Below are 23,431 nucleotides of genomic sequence, written 5' to 3' on the forward strand. Positions count from 1 at the left end.
GGCCTGACCTCAAGCAGAAAAAAGGAACACGACCCTCACTTTCCTTCTTGCCAACCCTCCCATAACATAAAAGGAGAAAATCATCTCGCATTTTTTCCTCATCATTTTTCAACTTTTTTTTGACCGCCTGCTCAATGTGCTTATGCAAGTGTGGGGTTGGTACAATGAAAGTTTAAAAGCAAATCCAGACGAAATAAAAATAGACTATTTCTTTTTTTGCGGTGCCTTTTATCTTTAAAACGCAAAGGATATTTTCTCAGTCAGAAGGAAGCACCCAAATAACGACTGGATTAATCATGGTTAAGCCCCGTCCGAAGGCGTGTCCAATTTACGAGAGCCCCTGAGGTTTTCTAGGCGTCCGTGACACAGGAGCACGGCGTCCTGCGAAGAGCGGGAGCTCCTCAAGGAGAGCGGGTTGCGGGCAGATGGAGATTCCCCGAAGGGAAATAAGTCCCGCAGCTTCACGTTCAGTAATCTGCCTGTACCCCTGGGCATAGCCTCCTCTATACGGAGAAAGCCTGGCGCGTCGCGTGAAAAGACGGCCGCCGTAAATGGGAAAGGAGGGGTGGAGAAACGGGAGCGGAGAGAACCTTGTTCGCTAGCGCCACAAAAGAGCGAGCGGCAAAACGCAGAAACAATCTTTTTTTTTTTTTTTTTCTCTTTTCTTGTCGCTATCGCGGAGAGGAGAAACTCAACGTCCACCCTTTCCCGTTTCTCCCTGCGCCCTTTCGAATCGCCGCGCCCGTTTCTCCCGGAGTACGAAAACGACGGTGACGAAAACACAAAAACAAGCGTGGTTCGGGGAGCGGCCGCTCATGACCCAAGCGCTCGCTGTCTAGGTCTGCCCTTTCTGCTCTGCGCTACCATATTGGTCACCGTTCGGCGCGCTCCTCCTCTCCTTTTTCCTGCGGCCGCGCGCCCTATTGTTCCGTCGTCGATGTGCCAGGCTTTCTCCGTATAGAGGAGGCTATGCCCTGGGTTAGGGGGAGAAAAATAAAGCTGTTCTTTGAGTAAAAACATCTTCATTTGACCGTCGGAATCAGGAATATTGACTTCATCTTTACAGCAAAGCTGTACACCTCTACCAGACAAGGAAAGTTTCGTGTCGTTGGCGTTGTAAGCAAAAAAACTCCCGGCGAACAATTGAAGGCAAAACAGAATATCTCCCTTGAAATCAGGCATACAGCATACAGCTCAGTATTCGTTTCAATAATGAAAACCGCAGAACAAGCATCGAAACCACACGATGGATGATAAGGCGCGTTTCAACAATAGGAACACCCTCCCACGCGTTGCGGTAAAGATTCGGTTTGCAGCTGCTTCGAAACGGGTTGACCGTTATTCGAAGCCCTCGTGGGAAGTGCAAACCGCAGAATGGGTGATAACGGCGCCTGCGAAGAGAGCGAGGCACGTTCCTTCTCCCCGCGTGTGTTTTCGTGTCGCCGTTCTCACAAAAAATTAAGATTTCAAGCGAAACGTACAAGGATCACGCATACAGCATACCGCACAACATTCGTTGCAATAAAGAATAAGCACAAAACAAGCATCCTAACCATAATATGAATGATAAGGAGCTCCTGAAAATAATGCGAAGCACGCAGCGCTCACCGCATGCGTTCTCGGTGAAGATTACTAAAAAAAACAGTGAGTGCGCAGGCGAGCTGGTGAATATTGATCATGATGTAGAAAACCCGAGACTGTGATAAAAGCAGAGAAACTTGGTCGAAGAAGAAGGAAAGGGGAAAAGTAAGTCTCAAACTCAGCAACTGTGCTTATTTCCTCAATGTCTTATATATCTACGACCTAACCACCGACCACCGACGTCCCGAGGTCAACCTTTGTTATCTATACAATCCTACCCACACTGGTCTTCACCTCAACCGTAAACGGTGACCTCAATCCGAAAGTGACAGCTTATGAACTTAAACAAAACAACCCCAACAAAACAAACACGCGGACCCACTTCTCTTTTAGCCGGAGTATGGAAAGGCTGTTCTTCATCTAAACGAGAACTGATAGGACTTCCAACCGAACCCCTGCCCGCAAAATGACTCATCGCACGTTCACTTACAACCACAAGAAAAAAAAAATTACATTTTAAGAAACTTCTTGGAACTACTTCCGAGTTGCATCGAAGCATTGCTAATACAATTACCGATGGATCTGGTATGAACTGTCTCTCGTATAAGCCTCTTAGTGTTGTTTCGCTCTCTGAGTACAATGTCAGTTTGCGACCAATGTGCCGTACAATCGTTACACTCACTAATGTGTTTAGCAATCTCTGAATTAGGTGCGTTTATTTTTACATTTCTTTTGTGCTCTATTAATCTGTCTTTTACACACCTTGCCGTTTGTCCCACATATTTGAAACCGCATTCCAGTGGTATTTCATAGACCACCCCTTCCTTGCAATCAATCGACTTATCACCGGTGCGCTTTCCGACACACTTTCTGACTCGTCTGAAATGGTGTCAAACGATTCAGTTTAAAGTCGGATTTGAAAGCTACATCCTCACGCAATTTCTACATGAGAAATTGCGTGAAAATTGCGTGAAAGATTGCTGTTGCCCAAGCAGCCGCTGCGACGGCAGCTTGCGACGTGGGGAGTGACGTCACTTGCCTTTCATATATAAAAGAACCCTCCTATGCCCCGTTTCACCTTACGTCCGGACGCAGCGAATGCTACGGGCTATGTTAGCCAATCCCGTTCGGAGGACGTGGCCTGTGATACGCTTTCCGCGCGTCACTCTGTCCCCTCCCTAAGGTCACGTGACACCCACGCGGCCTCCCATTGGCTCCGATGGCTCGTAACATTAGCTGCGCTTAAACGTAAGATGAAACGGAGTATAGCGACTGAGTTCATTGTTCCTGCAGCACCGCGAGGAAAAGGCCACGCATAGTCAAGACTCCCGAGGAGCAGCGTGAATCCTAGGAACGGCAAAGGGAAAATTAACGGCAATACGACCAGCGGCGGCATTTCGTATAGTGCAGTAGGCAACTGTTGCAGGTGATGCCACAGTTTCGCTGATCAACCACCTTCCCAGCGTGGATTGGAGCCCCAACGTTTTTTTCTTTTATTTGATGCACGGAGGCTTCACAAAATCATTTCAAAGTACCGCCGAAGCCCCTCCTTCCCAGGGCGTTACGTCACATAAGGAGTCTTCGGAATCTCCACTCTCGGTATCTCTAGCGCCTACCAAGGCTATGCACGCGCAATCTTGCTATTTGCAATAAGGTCAGAAAAAGACGTCACGACTGGTGTCAGTGCGGGGAAATATGCCTGGCACGCTTGCGATTGCACGCGCTGTCTACACGAGCGACTCGCGCTTGGCGGCCGAAAGGTGCTTCTATGGCGTAACGGCTAGTCGGAGGTTTTTCGTGCTTTCTCGCGTATAGTAACATCTTCGGGGACAACGAACTATTGATGTTCACGGGATAAAAATATTATAGAATTCACCTCTAACTCGTTCTTTCTTTCTTTTTCGAAAACCTCTTCAGCTTTTTTTTAATGCGTCCGCATTACTGCCCTGGTGCGTATGCTGACCTTGGAGATATGCTGACCTTGGACATTACTGCCCTGGTACATATGCTGACCTTGACTCCTCTGTCGTCGACGGCCTCCGTTATGGGGCGCTCAAGGCAACAACTGAAAACAGAGTTCTCATAATCCGGCGTTGAGGTTGGTCTACGGACGTTGTCAATCCTCTCAAAGCAGACGGCTTTCACAATGGGCCAGCCGCGCGTCGTGCCATGGTGTCGACAGGCCAACGGAAAAGCCTGGGAGTGTCGTTCTATCATTCAACAGCCAATGTGACAAATGGCGAACTGCAGTTGCTAGCGCAGGGCTTCCTCGTTTCAGATGTACTGTTGGTTGTGAAAAAAAGAAATTATGTGTTTGTTGGTTCGACCCCTCTCAAGCCCCTACTTAGTACAGCAGGTATGATTTTCAAAAAGCAGGAAACTCGCTGATATCGGAGGATACAAAAAAAAATATCTCCCTCTGCTATGCCTTTGCTGGTGCAAAGCTAATCTTTGAGTATATTTGGGTATACTTAGTTTGAGTATGCTCAGCTGCGCACGCTCATCCACAGCTGCAAATGCATTCTGCAGGGTTTATCATGAAAAAAAAAACACAAAAGAAAATATATGCTGCTGCTATTTTGGCGCTAATATGCGTGGGGGAGTTAACGCGACCGATTAATCAATTAAATATATTAATGGGTGCCGATTAATCGCATTCAAACTTTAATCGTTGCCAGCCCTAAGGAAAACTGTTCTCCGCACTCCGAGAAATAATTCGCGTCGAGGTCTTCTTAGTCATAGCCAAAAATAGCTCTTCGGGTTGGGATGGAGTACAAACCAGTCGCGTCCGTTACTTTGCCTTTGTTTTTTTAAATAAAAATTATAGAAAAATAAAAATCCCTCCCAAAAACATGCACCGAAAAAAGGTAGTTTTGGATTTCGTTCGATCTTCTAGATGTGACCGTCGTCGACACTTTTGGGCTTTGTTATTTTAAATGGTTATCAAATAAATTATTTTCGGATAACAGTGCACCGTGTGGTACGTACAATATCTGTGGAAGAGCCAGTCGTCTGCTTCTTGGCAAGAGTTGTGGCAGAGGCGGTCCCAAGCATTGGTTCTAGGACTTTAGGGGAGGAGAGGGGGGGGGGATAATTTAGGCACCGGGAGCGACCATCAAATCCGCGGAGGACGGAGCCCAGGATATTATGTCGCGGCCGTCGCCACTGTGTCACGTGGTGCCGTCTAAACCGAAAAGACCTCTAATCAACGGCTAACACTCTCCTCTAAAGAGAGATGACAAAACTAGAAATAATCTGTGACGTGTGGCTGTGTACATCGTCGAAGTCAGCTTGCCACTTCCAGTGAACAAGAGTGCTCTTGCATTCTTCAAACAAATCGAGAAAAGAAGCGAACAAGCTTTAGAGGGGACGACCCCCCCCCCCCCCCCCCTTAGTAGCGTCTTTTAGTGCGTGAGTTGATCAATGACGGTGGTGGTCGTCAAGCGTACCGTAGAACTTTGTGAGATTGCGCCAGGTGTTAAATAACCTGTGAATGTGGGATATTATGCTAGCGAAGGAACAAGCGTCACCTTAGTGCAAAAAAACGAATGAGCGCCAGAAACCACGGGTACTCGTTCGTGCTAAGAATTGTAAAATATTTTTTACACAAGGAAAAGTTTCTAAAATAAAACCCTTTAAACATTTTAGGCCCAGGAATTTTCCCTCTTGAATTCATACCGCTTTCAAGCTTGTCAAACTACTTGCTCCGCCTGACACCAGTAGAAATGACATTTTAAGATCGCCGTGTATTTACGCCTTATGTACCCCTATGTTTACGCGATGTGTCACTAACTTGGTAACATTGTGAGTGTTTACTAAGATATTACGGCTTTTCATACTAAACGCCGGATTTTAGTAAAAACGGTATTAAATAATTAGTCTTCGCGTTATAAAAAGAAATAGAAAGACCCTTTGGATTATTTAGAAATATATTTGTTTTTGATTTTTGGCAAGACTTACATCATGTCCAAACAATTGGCATAATATTTCTCCGCCGCCCTGTTGAATTGCCTGCATACACTTAAAAATATCAGCAGACACAAAACTACCTGAAAAAAATAATGTCATGAAGGTGCAGCCGGGCAAGGACATTATTGTGAGTTTTAGTATCACCTATAAGAGCAAACGCTAGCACTGATAATAATCCCTGGAGAAGGGGAACAAGGGGGACAAAAGACAAACACAAATCTCAAAACAAAGCAAGTCTGTAAGCACAGTTTGGACATTTGTGTTTGTCGTTTGTTCGCCTTCTCCAGTGGTTGTTATCGTTATTCTTCTCGAGCTCGCTTGATCTTTTGCAATAATTTAATTATAATAGCATACACTGTGCGTTTGCGTGAGCATTGCATAAAATGCTGGTCCTTTCCTAGTATTGTAACCACAAGTTTGCCTAACTAAACTTTGATATTAAGTTCTACTTTTGTGAATCATTTTTATTTGTAACAAAATTCATTTAAGTTATTCAATAAAACATTTTAATGTCATATTTGCAAATTAGGCGATCTGCAGAAAACATCAGTAGATATCGATAAACATCATCATTCGTTATTTTTAGCACCACACATTAGCTGAATTTTTAGTAACTGATTGCTTAACCCTCTCAACAGCTTCCAAAACCTTATTACCCCGGAGGGTCGGGACCGGTTCATTCGCTACATCAAGATTATCTAATTCCTTGAGCGCATGTAATAGACAAAAGAGGAACAGTTGAACAGTGCAGCCTGCGTGAGAATCATAAAGGCGCCCTAAGGTGGTTTCTGAGATCGCCTGCTAACTCTCTCTGCTGGCTCTAAGCATTCTAGAAATCCCTAATCCATTACGATACGCGTTTCCCTAAGATCGCAACACACCGAGGTTGTTTTCGGCGATGGGAGAAGCATGTTCCGAAACCAAGACCGCTTTCAGCCAATGGCAAGCGAAGGATCCTGGCGCCTACCGACCGGTGGAGCCGCGGAGTGATATCTCAAATGCCCTTACAGCCCGGACTACGATTCAACGCAGCCCGCGCGCTCGAGAGCTGACCACCGGACACATCACTCCCGCGGAAGACAACAAAATAGAAAAAAGAAATATAGTGCGCTCTTTTTCATGCGATTACTGCAATAATATGTTCCTTCTCGGCGAAAAGCTAAAATTTTTTTACTACTCTTTTATTTGCTTTTATCATCTACAAAATCATACACATTTTGATATAACAGCGTTTGCAATCTCAACGAAATGTGGCGTTTTCATTGGTCACATGTCCTGGCTGCCGCAGCAATGCTCCGTTCATCGCCGGAGATAACTTGGGTGTGTTCAGTCTTTGCTTTTTAAATAGGGAAATCGGCCATCGCTATGATTTACGAATTTCTAGGGTGCTCAGAGCCCGCAGAGTGAGTTATCGCCATATTTAGGCGATCTCAGAAACCGCCTCAGGGCACCTTTAAATGGTATGCACTGTCTTCCTTTTGGTCAGGTGTGTATTAACACTACTTGTTACAACCTCGTCAGACACCTGATGTTGTAAAGCATTGGTTGCAATAACAAACGGCGCTCTGAGAGCAGTGGTTGCGTTCAATGACAGGTGTTTCTTCAAGTAAACCTGGCAAAAAATATTTCGAAAGAAAGCAGAAAAAAATGTTATATTTGTTAAATATCTATATCTCTATACGACTTACCGCCTTGAAATGCCGGTAGAATAATAACCACAGCGAAAAGTATGAACAGCATGTTGCTTATATTGCGCTGACGGTCGAACGAAAACGTCCTCCTAAAAAAGAACGAATAACATGACTACATCCTCGAAACTCGACAGCGCAATCTTTTTCTCCGAATATTGAGTGAACGGGTTTAAAGGAGAGCTCCTGCGAAATATTAATGGTCATCGAATCTTATAAAACATTCAGCGTGCACTATATAATTACCCTTAAATAAGTATATGAAAAATATCATCAAAATACATATTTTCTTTTGAGAAAACAAAATGTGAAGTTTACACGTCCGAATCACAAACTTCCGCTCTACTGGCAACACTGAGAAGCGGCGGCATTGATTTTGACGTCAAATGTTTTATCAAAGAGTTCCTCTTTGTTGTGCGTTGTAGCAATTGGAAGCGACAGTGGCGCCACGGTGCAGCTCCTCGCAGGAGCATTTCGTAATGAAGGCGACCAGACTGGCATAGACATTTTCTGCAGCAGCCCACCTTAGTTTCTAAGATTGGCTTGGCACAGCGCTACGTTCAGGACGGCACTCGGCGCTAATTCTTTTTACACGAGACCTCGAATTCGAGAACCGTCGCGATCATCTCATTTCCAGCACGTCTACTGAATCCGCCGGCGAGTAAAGAGCAATCTGTTAATAAGGGGAGCGAAAAATACTTATCACGTAAACTTATCAGTTACTGGCTCTGATGAACGTCGTCGCGTAGTGATTTCTAGACCGCCGAGAACACGAACGTTTTCCAGAGTCGAATTCCAGAGCAGGTAAAAGAAAAAAATGACCGTATCTCCACGTGGTGAATGACGTTGATTGGGGCGAAGCTCTGGTGGTGCTGATGATACTGATTTTGTTCATGTGTGGTCTGGAACGTGTGGTATAGAACGTGGTTATATACGCTGTTGAGCATTTGACCGCAGTGCCCTCTCGTCTATAAACGTTGAGCCAATGTGTGCAAAGTATAACGCGATTATACACGCATTTGACCGCAGCGCCCTCTCCTGTATAGACGTTGAGCGGCTACATGCAACGTTTCATCCATGACATCCCCAGCTCTTGAGTTACTACCACATCTCAGAGCCCCCCACTCGTCCCGCGGTCGTGGCCGAGTAGAGTTTTTGCAGTCTTTATCTGGGGTTCAGTCTGGGAGCGTTCTACCCGTACAAATTTGTTTCGCGCTGTTCAAAGTGGTGGCCTGGGATTGTCCCACCTGTTTATTCGGCAGATTGAGTCTAGGTTTATGTTTTTACGCGACCAGAATGATGTATTCTTGCGTACTGTGATGCAGGTGCGATTACGAAATGCGTTGCCGGAATTTGTTGTTTCGTCCAGTAACGTGCTCTAGTGTTCAGGGCTTTATGCGCGAAGTTGTTTTTTCATTTCAAATGCTAAAGGTACGTTTTTCTTTAGATTACCTCAGTTCCGTCACGCGGAAAAAACTGTATAAGGATTTAGTGGATGTTTTGTTACCAGTGCCACTCTACAGGTCATTGTACTGCGAGGGCGATGGGCAGGATGTTCTAAAAAGAATTAAGAAAATGCCGGTCAAGCCATCCGTGAAGTCTTTTTTCTTTCAATTGCATAGTGGCGTTCTGCCAGTCAAGCCTTGGCTGAAGGACAAAGGCATTTTTGTACCGTGGTCTATAAATTGCATCCTATGTAAAAAAACCTGAGTCAATTGAACACGTCTTCATAGAATGTTGGGGCGTTCTTCAGCGTACGCTGTAGAAAGACCTTCCTCTAACTGCACAAGGCATCCGTTTTTTACCTGTCAAGAACGAGAATGGTGTCCCTTATGACATGTTCATGCTTCTCGGCCTCCATAGTCTATGGAAGATAAGAATGAATGTACGCCATGCGGACGTTAATGAGCGCCCCGCAAGAGAAAATTTTATGGAAAGTGTAGCATATATTCGGGAAGTCTATCGAACAATGTCTGAACCTCCTGATTGGTTGCCAATTCTGAATGAATTAGTGTGTCTGAAAATATTTTAACGCAATTGTGTTAACCACAAAGTGGCTGACTTGTTTCCTCTTTGTGAACATTCTTCAAGTGTACGTGTGTGCGTGCGTTTTGTCGCCAATATATTAACAGGAAATAAAGAAAAAAAAAGCGGTCGTGGCCGAGTGGTTAAGGCGATGGACAAGAAATCCATTGGGGTCTCCCCGCTCAGGTTCGAGTCCTGTCGACTGCGCAAGCATTTTTTCTTTTTTTAAGAAGGCAGATGGGATGGCAATCAATGTGAGCACGGACGCCGGACAAGGCTAGACCCTAAGGAGCTTCGCCCCCCAAAAAAACATGGCGTTGCGTCACCGCCGTTGCCGCTTAAAACTGCGGGAAACGCGATTGAACCCGATTTCCTAGAAACTCCGGCTGGTGGAAGGAAGTGAGAACACACAAAGAGAATGCGGGATGAAGGTAGGTTTTAGAACTTCAAGGTGTCACACTTTCACACCGGACCCAGATCGAGAAACAGGAGCGGGAAGGCGCAGCCGCGGCCAAGTTGCTGCGGACAGAGGTCCGATCGGGTACAGCCATGGCCTCCGAGATCCCGAAGCCCGCGCTTCGGGACCTAAACGCAGACGCTGTCGTTGGTGGCGCTGCCAACCACTGGCTTCCCTTATGGCTTCCCGCGCCCCGTCTAGGTGCCGCACGCTCTCAATAATGAGCTCCAGTTAGCTTTGCGTGCTGTGTCGGGCATGTGATGTAGAGAGGGGGTTGACACTCTGATAGGGGGTGCAACACCATCGCGAAGGAATGCAGCAGAGTGACACCTCACCAGTTTCCGACCGACAAGTGTCTGCGATGGAAGTGAAAATGGCTATCGTGCGACGCGTACGCCGGCTCTCACCGTTCGCCTCGTGCTAGCAAACACTTCGCACCCGATTAGCGAATAAAGCCTTCGGTACCCTTCTGCTCCTGAAGCAGCACCCTGGTCTATATGTCCTCGAATCGCGAATGCGGCCCTAAAGAACACATGCAAGGGGGGGAAAAATATTTTTTTTTTAAATAACCCTGATGGGAAAAGGATGTCTTCAAATAAATTAACAAAGGGAGAAACAATTTTAGAGCTATATTTATGGCGCGAAACGAATTTGTAGTTAGGGTCCGCGGGAGCCGCCATTAATCACGTGGTAGACCTGTGCGCCACCGCACTGTGCCACCGCCGCCGCAAGTTATTCGGAGCCGTTCAGCGCGCCGCTGAAGTCCTCAGTGAACCAGAACCCCGAGGCCGGCGCCGCACGCTGAGCATGGCGCGCGGCCGGCTGAACGCGGTTCTCCGCGCCGCCACCGGAAGGGAACACTCCGAAGCGCCGCCGCCGTCAAAAGGCAGTTTTAGTGGACCGTACGCTATAGGTTTGCGTACACAAGGAAAATGCGGGTCGTGAGCGCGCATGCGCAGAACGCAATAGAAGGGCTAACGTATTACGTACGCGCTCAACGCTGGGGATTTTGCGTGACGGGCTAGCGGGCTTTGCGTCACGCTCACGAGAGATCTCGGACCCAAGTCACCCAACGAGAGTGCCAGTTTCAAGATGGTGGTTACCTCGACTGGCGCAGCAAGGGCGACGTGGTGTTTTCGAAGTTCTGTATTACGTGAAATTGCGTGGTGTTCAGCTCGGCGATTCATTCCGGGACCTACCGCGGTCGAATCAGATCGCCGTGCAGCTGAAGGAGTGCACAGTGAAAATGTTCGCCGCTCGGAATGTGCGTCAACGCTGCGATCTGCTCAACGCTAAGCCTATTCGCACAGTTAATCGGCGACGGATGAACGACTCCAAAAGAAAACGCCGAAGTTCTCGCTATGCACTGGACATCAGTAGGTCATGAATTTCATTCCGCGATAGCATTGATGAAAGGTGCCGTTCCCAAGGGACGACTGACGGAGGCTCCGTGGTCGAATTTGGCTACGCACTCGTACTCGTAGCCTCTGTACCCCGCAGAAAAGCGCGCTTGACGAGGCAGCTGTGGCTTGGTTTAATCTAAAATAAAATGATTGGACACTTTTTCTTTTTCACTATTCCTTTCCAGGAGCATGGTTGCGCTATAAGCACGCGGAATTCTACGGCTCTAGCAAATTTAACCAAGATCATGCGCGGTGTTTACTCGAAAACGTAACGCACAACTAAATTCGGTCCGAGCAGGTCATTTTTAGCGTACGCTACGTAAGAGCCAGTAACGCTATACTAGAACTGTCTAATTTCTGACAGGCGCACAGGTCTATCACGTGGTGCTTGCTCTCCATCCAGTGCTTCTGATGTGCTTTCAAAATTACTTATTATTATTCTTTTTTTTGCACTTAAAACGTGGAATAAGTAACTTTTAGATCCCGTAAGAAGCCCTCGAAAGAACGCAAACTCAACGCCAACTATAAATTCGTTTCGCGCCGTAAATGTGGCTCTAAAATATGTTTTTTCGTTGTAAGTTTGTTGCATGATATCCTTCTTTTTTTCCTTCAGGATGTTTAATTGTTTTCCCCTTTCCATACGTCTTTTAGCGGGTGGGGTGCAACAAGTGGGGGTGATGACGGCGGATCAAATGCGAACGGCGAATAGTTCAAAATCCCGTGTTGAACTTGTAACATTAGTTGGTCATTCCTTTTCTCAGAAAAGCTTGACGAAGCTTAGTCCATTGTTTTCCACTGACCACCGCGACGGCTTCCGACGCTTGGCGAGGCAGGCTCAAGCTTCTTTTATATGCTAATGTTTATACACCATCTGACGTCAAGGCAAGATGGCGGACTAGTAAAGTTGATATTGATATTGTGATATTCTGAAACGCACCCTTGTTTAAAACAAGAAACAAAGCAGAAAAAGACCGATCATTCCTTTTAAGCCAGAAAGAAACCAAAGAAATATTAAGACGGGACTAGCAAAATAAACAGCGAACAAAATCTCGCTCGCAAAATGTATTTTCCAATGTTTTGACATACCACGCCAGTAAATATTTTTGTGTGCTTTGTCAAGCAGCAAATTGTAACATAGGTTCAACATAACAAGATCAGACATTACACGTTACCCCAAAAAGGTGCCTAAATACGTTCCTCATTACCGATTCTCAAAAGGAAGGCGTTACTTTATTCCAAAAGTAGCGAGTTACTTTTTTCGTTACTTTGACGACGAAATACACAACTGTTTTTATGGTTCCTTCTTTTATAATTAGTAGTCGTTGCACTTAGGCAGCTGCGTCCCGAAGTTTTCCTCAGTTGTTTCCCCGCTCCCTTAACAAAATATCTCCGGCGACGCTGAAGCGTGGTTCTAGTGACGCGCTCGAAGGAACGGCAGTGTTGTGCTTCAGAAGGAGCTGGTGAATCTGGATTCTTCTCTCTGTTTTGTTCCCTCCGCTTCTAAAGTTCGAAGTTGACTTCGGATTTTGTGCCTTTCCGCGTTGGCAACTTCCGGGTTTGCATTCGGTTTGCACGCGATTCGAGAAGGTTTAACCAACGAACCTTTTCTATTCACTGGGTGATGAACATTCCCAGCTGCAGAGTAGGACTGACGTGTTCAGCTATAATCGTTGCTATACCCTCATACTGTTTCGCTGTTTTTCGGGTTGCCCGCCTGCATTTGTCGCGATAGAAGCCTACTCAGGTTAGAATTAAAACGAGGTTGTTTAAACGTTGTTCTACTTGTTGCTCCTCAAAAGTAACAAAATACTGTTCCTTCTTACTTGGTCTTGGAAATAACTAAGTACGTAACTTGTTCCACTTCTACAATAGTAACTAAATATCTTACTCGTTACCGAAAAAGTAATAGGTAGAGGTAACTGGTTCCTAGTAATCCGTCACATACATGTCTGAAAAAAACACTGGAGAAAGCAGGTAAAAAACAATGCCAAGATTGAAATAGCACGACAGCTCATTTTAATACAAGATTGAAATGTCTGAAGTTTGTGTCGGCACTTTTACCTGCAGTATTAGGGCTTTTATTGTGACCAAATATATTCCAGCTCGTTTGCGCGCTTACATTGAGTTCATTAACATAGAATGCCTTTTTGTTTCCTCATCTCTCTGAGAGAACCCATTGAACAGATATGGCGTGTGAGCACCTAATTGTTGTTGCTACTTTAGAAAATAATTATTTTTTTGTCTATCGTTGGAAACGAATATAACCCAAAACGGCAAAAACAGCATGAAAACGTAGCTCGAAATCGCCACCTACAACAGTCCGTTATTTAAACGAACGGTATTATCAATTCCATTTCACTTGCACACATTGAACTCTTGCAGATTCTAACAGCGAGGCATTGCGACAAAAACTAATACGAGAGTGTAGCAATTTCGAGGAGAACTTACGTAAGGCTTTCCTGCTTCAAGAATCTTCAAGAGGCGATAGCTAGTCTGAGGCGTGGCAAGTTTGGTGGCTTATTTATATCCCAGGTTGTAGGCGTGTTCTTCGAAACGGGCGGTTCCATGAGAATTTTCTTGCCAATGGAAGCTTTCGAAGCAGGCGAGAGGAGACAGACTGCACCTGCAGACCTTGCCCTTACACTCGATTGGGGGAGCATTCTCCCGCCCTTGAAATAAATACAATAAACATGCTGCGTCTAAAAATATCTCCTTTATTCTTCTTTTTGTTTTTTTACCGACGTTTGCATTTGCGTAATTTTATTTCTTCACCCATGTTTCTTCTACTATTTTTCGGAGCAAGAGCACGATTTATCTATAAAACATTCTATTCAACGCTGTGTGCACTTTCTAAAGAAGCAGACCATGCAGCGACAGAGAAGTGTTTGTTTTCGCCACAGAGACCCAGGGTGGTCCTCGAGATAAAGCCGTATCACGCAGGGCAGTGTAGTCACTTCGAGACCCACCACAGACTACACTACGACCCTATGGAGCCAATGAAGCAGCTCCAAAAGTGCATCGTCACGGCGATAATTGTTCTTAAAGCTTTCTTTGTAACCAACAAAACCAATCACGCACAGAGAATGCGCCGCAATTGATCTCCTGCGCTGAAGCTTTGAAGGCATCGTGGCGCCCTTCGGTGGCGGGCGATAGAGTGTCCAAGCAGTGTTGCCAGTTTAGCGGTTTTCCCGCTAAAATTAACGGTTTTCTCATTCGTCTACTTGAAAGAAAAAGAAATGGCCGTTTTGGAGGCTGTCCTGATTTCTAGTGGTTTCAAGTCTTATGGTATAGCCCTCTCTCTGCGGATCTAAATTTCCTCGAGCTTACATTTATGCATATAAAATAACTCAATTTCTGTGTGACGTTAGAGTGGCATCCGGTCGTCATATTTGCTTACTTTCACTTGTTCGTCAAAGAAATAAAAAATCTGCCGAAGGCGTCGTGGGGTCATCTTCACGACTTTGAACCGCCAGTCCTTAAAGAACCCCCGAAAAGAATTGGGACACGCGAGTAAAAAAAAAAAAAGAATTTTACGTGAAAAAGCAATTAGAGCAATTGAAGCCACGAGACGCGATTTAGTCAGCAGTCACCTCCTTTCCACATGTTTCCTCCCGGCATTCCGGACGCGTGGAGGAGAGGCGGATCTGCTTCGCCTTCACGACCGAGAGGGTCACTTCGGAATGACCATTGACGTCATGGACTTCGCGCGCAGAATTTCAAATAAATCTCTCGCCGTCAATATTGTTTAAAACAAATTGCGCGTAAAATGTATTTCTTTACACGCGTGTCCCCACCAGACTGTTAAAAAACGTTTTCTTTTTTTTAGGGGCCGTTAAAGGGAAGCTTCGGAAAAATATTGATGGTCATTGGTTTTTATAAAATTTTCACCACTTACTCAATGTCCACCCGTGAGTATGTGTACAGCTCCGAATCACTTGCTGCCGCTCTACTGGCGACAGCGAGCAGGGCCGGTCGTGACGTCACATGTTGTGTCCGAGAGAGACGACGCTCCATTCTCCACGGCGTTATGCGTTGCAGTGACGGTGAGCGTGTGTGGTTCTTCGCATTGCGTCTGGTTTAGGCTTTTCACGGCATGCGATGGAGGGTGGGGGGAGTCGGTGATGAGCTGGGGGGTGCACTAACACCACGAAGAGATACGAGAGAGTGACATCTTATCGGTTTCCGACCGAGAAGTCTCTGCGACTGAAGTGGGGCCGAGCAGTCTGACGCGAACGCTGAGTCCTAGAGTTGGCGTCATGCCAGAAAGCGGTTCAAACCTTGCTAACAAATAAAATATTCCATGCCCTTCTGCTTCGACGCGGCATCTGGGTCTACATGCGGGCGTATTGCGAATCCGCCGACATGTAGACTTCTGGGGGACCCCAGGGGAGGTCCCCTGAAAGGCGATGTCGGTGGATCGGATACGAACTGCGAATTGTCTGAAATCGCGTTTTGGAAATCTTAAGACAGTTCCTGACCATTGCTTGACTAAGACAAGCTTGATGAATCGTAGTTCGTTATTTCCCAGGGACGACGGCCTTCTGACTGCTTCTGACGCCGGACGAAACAGGCCCAAGCTGCCCACGTGCTGGTGCTTATACAACATCTGACGTCACAACAAGATGGCGAACCAGTAAAGTGGCACGTTAGTTTCGGTTTCGGTTCCATCTTACTTCTAGAGCCATGCATATCCGCGGATACCCCACTGAAAAAGATTATATTAATTTATTTCCAATTTGTTTATTGGACACCTTTTTCATATCAGAACTTGTTATTTCATATCAATTTCATTTGTGGCATATCAGTTTCAGCTAGACTAGGTGGCGCTAGGTACCGCCCAATTCATGTGCTACAAAAATACTTTTATTCTATCACGCCACCATGTAAAGCCATTACCCACACAACTAACCAGATGGACATATCCATTGAGCAATACACATACACGGCACAACAATCATGAATAAAACAGCACACTCGATAACTACTTCTTAGCTCTGCGTTTCCGCCTTTTATACTGGTCGTTTTGAACGTACGAAATTTCTCGCTGACTACCTAAGCAATAAAAAATATTCCCAGCATATTAATTTTTTTTCCAGCAATGTCATACCTCTGAGAGTATTAATGGCTCAGGGGATGAATCTCTTAGTAATTATTTGGAAGCCAATAAATCAAGCCGCTCCACTGCGGTTCCAAGCCCCGTGTTTTCTTGCCCGCGCGGCACATCGTATACTAAAAAAAAATTATATGAACGTATTTCTGATATGTTTATCGGATACAGTGCAAATTTTGATATGAAAGTCGAATAAGTTATCATTTAAATCGCATATAAATTTTATGCTGCATATCAGTTGGCATATGTTGCATATCAGTTCTCATATGCTGCATATTAGTTTTGGGTATTTCATATCAGTTTCATATGTCACATATCAGTTTTTGGATATTTCATATCAGTTTCATATGTCGCATATCAGTTTTTGGATATTTCATATCAGTTCTTATATAGATTCTTTTTTTTTCAGTAGGGTATTCGGGGATATCCGACAATACCGTCATCTGACTGCGGCTGTATCCTTGGCCTATTCCACTCTTTGGGTAAGCGCTAAGCTGAGGGCCAGTGCAGGGAGATACCCGCATCGCGGCAGGGTACATCACGAGAAACCCAAACAAAGGTAACGTTTTCTGAACGCTGCGCACACATTCAGATGGCTATTTCGCCCAGCTGCTGTACACACATCTCTATAGCGTGTCTAAGGAATTTTGACTTTCTGCGTTTGGTGTCGACTAAAAAAAAATTTCGGAGTTTTACGTGCCAAACCTACGACGGGCATCAGGCACGTTCCAGCGGAGGACTGAGGATTAATTTCGACCACCTGGGGTTCTTTTGACGTGCAACCGAAAGCTCGGTTACACGGCGCCTTCTCCGCAATAAGCCTCCGTCATATTGCGGGCACCTCGATCGGGAATCGAACCAGCCACCTCGGGATCCGTAGGCCGGCGCTCTCGCCTCGGAGCCACCGTAGTGTCGACTGAATTCGTCGTAATCAGTCGTAGTTCACCCGGATACAAGATGCAATCGGCCTTATGGTCCGTCTCATTTTAAGTTCGAATACATGCTGACGCTGCGATCGGATAGGGACAATCAAGCAGCTTAAAAAAATGTTACGACGCTCGTCGTCTTTGTGCGTTTTACACAGGTAATAGTAAAACGCTATTACCTGTTCAACCAATAATGCGCGAAAAGAAAAAGAGTGCTTCACATGAAGCCATTTCTCCCAGCAACTGGACGTCGCAACATTGGCAACATGGTTCGCCGAGCTTCGCTGCGTAGAGATATCCAGCACTGGCTCGTTCACCATACCTCGAAACGCTAACAGAAATGCTCGAGTACAAATATACAAGCATGTGTTAAGACAAGCTCTCACGTCTCGGGCCTGTGCTAAAGTTTCGAGGTCTGGCCATTTAGGTTAGTTTAAAGACCAAAAATGAAGCTCTCGGGACCAGAAAGCATGAGATACGCTCTGTGTTTAATCTCGTGTCGACGTGACGATCAAAACCGAAACCATGCTACTCTCCTCCCTGGCCAACTAGTTCCCAGAGTGCAACGCGCGCCGTTTTGCATGCAGTGGTATCTGGAAGTAGTCTATTGCAGCGATGCGTCGTCATCATCGCTGAATTTTAATTTTCTCGTACTTTATCGACACATAGTTACGCGCTATAAACCTGTTTTCTCATATCCTTCAATAGCGTTGAGAGTAGTAATTCATTTTTCTGAAATGATTCATTCCCAAAAACGATCAATTCCAAACCAGAACCAAGTCTTTAGTTGTCATCACCACCGCTAACGGGGCCGTCGCGCGAAAATATCGCTTCCCTGACTGGCTGCTGCCGCATCAAACGTCTCCGAGTTGGCCGAGTTGCTCGTTCGTTTTGGGCCGGACACGATCCCAGCAATTCATGTTGCAGCGCGAGGATGTAGGGAAAGCTAGGGAACAACCCGACAGCAAGAATGAAACTGACATATTGAAGGATGTCGCCGAATGGCAATGCTGTTAATAAGCTACTCTAAAAAAAACAGTATGCGCTGTGAGATTGTGCGTGACGTAAGCGCATGACACGTCACGCTCAATGTCATTGCACAGACTGAATTTTATGGCTTAACGCCTGACCATAATGTCATTCGCCGACGTCCTTCAGGATATCACAATGATTGGCTCTCCCGTGCGCTTAACGCGAAAGTTGACTTTGACAGATTTCTTTGAGTGTATCTGCTCCTTGGTGGCACACCTCGGGTTGACACTTTGCGGGCACAACTTGCATGATTTCCTGTTTCCGGGATTTTTTTTTTTTTCTCCTCGGATCTGGGTTTTCTTGAATGCGAACCTTAATGTCGAAAAAAAGAAGTAGGCGTCGTGTATTGACGCATGGTTTGAAGAAAACCGAATAGGGGGAATGGGAACCTCCAACCTGCAGGGAACATATACGCAATAAAGGAAGGAAACAAAATAAACAAAACAGCCCGAATCCAAACCCTTCTGCAATACCTTTCTTCTACATGGGCCTCTTTTAACTGTTCACCGTGTTATCAACAGCGCTCTGTGGTGTGTGTCTCTCCTACTCGTCCGTCGTTTTTAGCGCTTTTATCCCCTAAACATGTTCAACCAACTAGCCCAAATCCAAGCCCTTCTGAAACAAAATAAACATTGCGGTGCCCCACCCCCTTGGAAAGACAGTTTCGTACAGAGAGTTTCATGAGGACTGTTTTCCGGGCAGGCAAGTGCAAGGTCACAGGAGTAAAGTAATTAAGCGCCTTTACTCGCTCCCCTCTCAAATAGTAAAACGTAAGTTCAAAAGGGAGGCGTTATTTTCCCGTTACGATTAATGATTCGTTCTTATGAAGCGGTACTTATTCGCTTCCAATATTTGTCGCCCTTGATAATTAGTCGCCTCCTACTGCATTCATTTAGGAAAACCTGTGGGTATACTGGCATACTTTGTACACATCTTTTTGTGATTTATCTTGTATTTTCTCGTCGTGCAAATTACGCGTGCGAGCCGAGGTCAGAGCTACGCTGGTTACTCGGGTTGGTCACTTTCCCCTAAGGAACTGACTAAACACTGTCACTCGTTACTTGATCGAAAAGCAACGAAAGTACGTCACTAGGTCCTATCAGAAGTAACGTTTCTTCGTTGCCGAAAAAAGTAAAATAAAAGCTGAACCAAAGACAGCTTTCCTTCGAATTTTTTGGGCGGTTACTTTGCGCGGTCTATTGGTACATACCGGAAACACAGAACACGTAGATAAGTGACTCTAAAAAGCAAACACCAACAACCACCTCGGGAGGTACGCTCCAAAAAGGAAGCAACGATAGTTCCAACAAAATGGGCGACTTCGAATATTGCCACGAATGACAAGTGATGAGGCGATAATACGATAACTGAAGAAGCTAAACGTTTAATGGGGGCGAATGTGTGCTCGAAAATAAAAAGGAAACAGAAGATAACAGCAGAGCGTCGCGGGCGTCGAAGTCGGCGAAAGAGCAGAGTCGAACGTTGGGGCGAAACTGACTGTGGCTTGCCACGCGGAGCCCTGTTTGTACATGCCTGGGCTTCTCGAACAATCGACCGCAGAAGGCCAGGAATCGAACCCTAGCCTTCTGCGTAGAAGTCAAGCGCGATAACCGTTAGGCCACGGGCGCACGGCCCACTCGGTCAGCTGCGCTCGCGGCAATATTTAGTCGCTTCTAATAGTGTGGTCCTATTCCCGGCCATTTTAGCCTGTAGCGTCCAGAATGTCGCACCCGAGAAACGCTGACGTAACGGTTTCTGTAAGAACGTGTACGCATACAGGTTCCTGCACTAGCTCAAGTGTCATTGCTTCCACCATGTTGGAGGAGTCTGCAATAAATCGAGCTGCTGCCATCGTTGTGGAGGCTGGCACGACCCCAGTCAGGAGATGCTAAGAAGCGTCGGGAAGCCTCGTGCCGCAATCTTACATGTCTCCTCCGAGAATATCCTATACGGCTGTACTTGGATATTTAAATAGAAAATTGTCAAGAACTGTGGGAATTATATGTCGGGATAGGTATATACTTCCTACCATCTGTTAAAATAATATAATACAAAATGAATATCTTATTACAATTTAAATTATGGTTCGTTGGTTTGGCGTACTACCACTGCAACTCATCTTGACCAAGTGCATCCGCTTCGAAAAAGAACGTTGCGAGTAATTGCAAACATACCTTATCTTTCCCACTCGGAAAACCTGTTTAAGACTTATAGTGCGGAGGGCAAGTTCGTCTGCTTCTTGCGCAGGGGGTAGCGGTGACGTCAAAACGCCGAGCCTTGAATGGCTGATCGCGATCTGAGCGTCGTCTGCTCCTTTGCAACGTCGTCTGCGTCTGTCTTAAGGCCCGTTCACACTCTTGCGACCGAGTAAGACCGAGAGAGACCAGACCGGTTTTTAAGCCTCTTGCGATCTTTTAGGACCAGCTGCGCTACATCGCATCCGGTCCTAAGAAGTCGCAAGAGGCATAAAAACCGGTCTGGTCTCTCTCGGTCTTACTCGGCCGGAAGAGTGTGAACGGCGCTTTACCTTTCCTGCGACTTTCAGAAGTGCGGATCTTTAAGGGCGAGCTCGACTGTTCAGTTACGACGACGCTATTGTGAGTGATTTAAAGAACATTTCAGAGTGATGTGAAAATGAAAAATGTCACTTAATATATCGATTGTTTTCGTGTTAGATTTAATAGAAAGCGTATAATTGTTCAGACATCTTTTATATTAAACAACCTTAGTTTGAATCTTTGCACCAAGGCAGTCTATTTCAGAATGCACCGGACATCTGACTTACGGTGGAAACTACGCTACACTTTTGTGTTCTAATGTTAGCGGCATACTACATTTTTTGCGTCGCAATTTTAGGAAAATTTCACCCAGCCGAAAAAAAAATATTTTTGTACCTTTCGTACGTCGTGCCGATTTTAAATTACGCTTGTATTGTATGGATCCTGCATACGCAGAAGTGTATACATTAAATCGAAAGAATCCAAAACCAAGACGCGAGATATGTATTCAATAACTTTCATTTCCGCAATAGTATCTCTGAAATAAAGCTGCAAGTCTTTTGGAAACCCGTACAGCAAAACAGAAAAGGGGTCGTCTAATTTTTTTTAAATACGGTCTTTATTACGGCAACATTGGTCTCGATATATCAAAATGTATCAAGGCTCCGAATTATGTTTCTCGCAGAATAAATAACGAAAGAAAAGAACGGAAACTTTTCGCGAGAACTGACGCATTAAAAAATACACTTTTCTCCCAACAACTAATGAGTACTACCAGATCCATTTGTAGATTTTCCTACCGTTAATTCATTTTTTTAATTATGTTATTGTAGTGTGTTTAAAACGTTTCCTTTTGCATGTTTATCTTGTGCAATCTCATCATTTATAATTTGCTGTTTTTGAAGTTTGTTTACCATTTCTGCCTCCCCCCCCCCCCCCCTTTTTTTTCACTCTAACGCCCTCTGGTTGATGCAGGTAAAATAAATACATATAAGGGGTATAACTCCATTCCCATTCCACTCCGGAGTCGTCGCGGAAGTGCGGACTGATTCGGGAGTCATTCCGACCCCGGAGTGACCAGTCCTTAACACTGTTCAGTCGGACAAGAGATTAGCACAACCGAGCGATGGCCGCCCCGGTGAAAAAGAAAACAATATGATTGGTTGAAAACGCTATTAAGGCCTTCACAATTTATCTTTTTGTGCGACACAAAAAAAACCTGAATTTTTATTTTTGATGATGAATCTTTGAAATAGCGTGAAATAACGTACCGGCATTATACGATTGCCACAAGATAACTACTACATTAATGAATTCAGATTCTGCAAACATGTTATAGGAAATCTTCAACATTGTGGGTTGTACCAGATGAAGGGTGAAATATCAATTACGAAGTACGTATTACTATCTTTAAACTGAAAAAAGAAAACTGTTGGTGGAGGCCACGGAATAACTGGAAGAATGAACGCGTGCGATATTATTTCGCAAGGTATTGGATTTACTTCGTAAGCCACGTGTAATTATCTGCTAAGCTTTAACACACGCTCACCTTACAACTGGAAACAAGCAATATACAAATATGCAACGCAATATTAAACTCAAAACAAGTAAACATTTCGAGTATTTGAGTTGAATAGACGCTTCGCGGCAGCTGTGCATGGGCGCTCCCATACCGACCTTTGAATTCTGGCGGGTGTGTCTACTCTCTATACGGAAGTTGCAACGAATATACTTGAAAGCGTCATTATCACTTTAAGATTTACGTCCTAACACAGCATTCTAATTGTATCCGCGCACATCTTCGGCCTTTTATTATGTTTTTACATGCACTCTGTATTTTTGATTACACGCGTTCACGGTGAAAAAAAAAAGCATACCAAATCCCTAAGCTTCTCAATATATTGCATTCTGGAGGAGTGTTTATAGATCGATTAACTCTGGGTGAATTGCGCCCCGATTAAAACTCCCAAATCAATTAATATTCTTAAAAGTATACACCACCGATCCTGGGGTTCTGACCGGACGTGCCTTTTGAGGATATATTGCTCGATATTTCGATCACGACTGGTCTATGGCAGTATTGTTGACGGTTCAGCTAATTGTTTCAATCTAAAAATGTTTGATGCTATCCCCCATCTTTGGTTGCGATTGGTGAGGGTTCCCTTCGCACGTCCCCTGTGCCAAGTCTGCATGCAGCCCACGATGGCCAACGAGCTGCATGGCCAACGAGCTGTCTCTTCAGGAGAGACGATTTTCATTGGGCTTTATGTATTCCATGAGAGTCTGGTCCGTTTCTGATCACCCTGCGCGAATAGCTATCGAAGACACGCGCTCTAAATGGGCGTTTAAAAAAAACAAAAAAAAACATACCATTTTTTGCGTTTGCTGCTGGGCCCTTTTTTTTTTGTCTTTATTTTTTGGCATTGTGTAGCGGCGACTCTCGCGTTCTTCTCCCTGGCTTCCCTTAGTTTTCGTATAACCTGACGAAGGGTGTTGGCTCGAAACGTCGCTTATTTTCCTTTTCCGTTCCTTTTGCACGTCTTATCTCTCAGGCACCCTTTATGCCTATCCTTCTTTCCCGTTTCCCCGTGACGATCAACGGTCTCATCCGGTACCCGAGCTCAAGAACGAAATGGCGCAGGCCGTAAGGAACACCGACGAGTCTGGCCCTCGGACAGAACAAATCACCGCTGGCACACCCAACATCAGCTGGATGGACGGGTGCGGACAGAACAACGAGGT

This window comes from Ixodes scapularis, unplaced genomic scaffold, assembly GCF_016920785.2.
Source record: "Ixodes scapularis isolate PalLabHiFi unplaced genomic scaffold, ASM1692078v2 PGA_scaffold6__148_contigs__length_123643588, whole genome shotgun sequence".
Lineage (NCBI taxonomy): Eukaryota > Metazoa > Arthropoda > Arachnida > Ixodida > Ixodidae > Ixodes > Ixodes scapularis.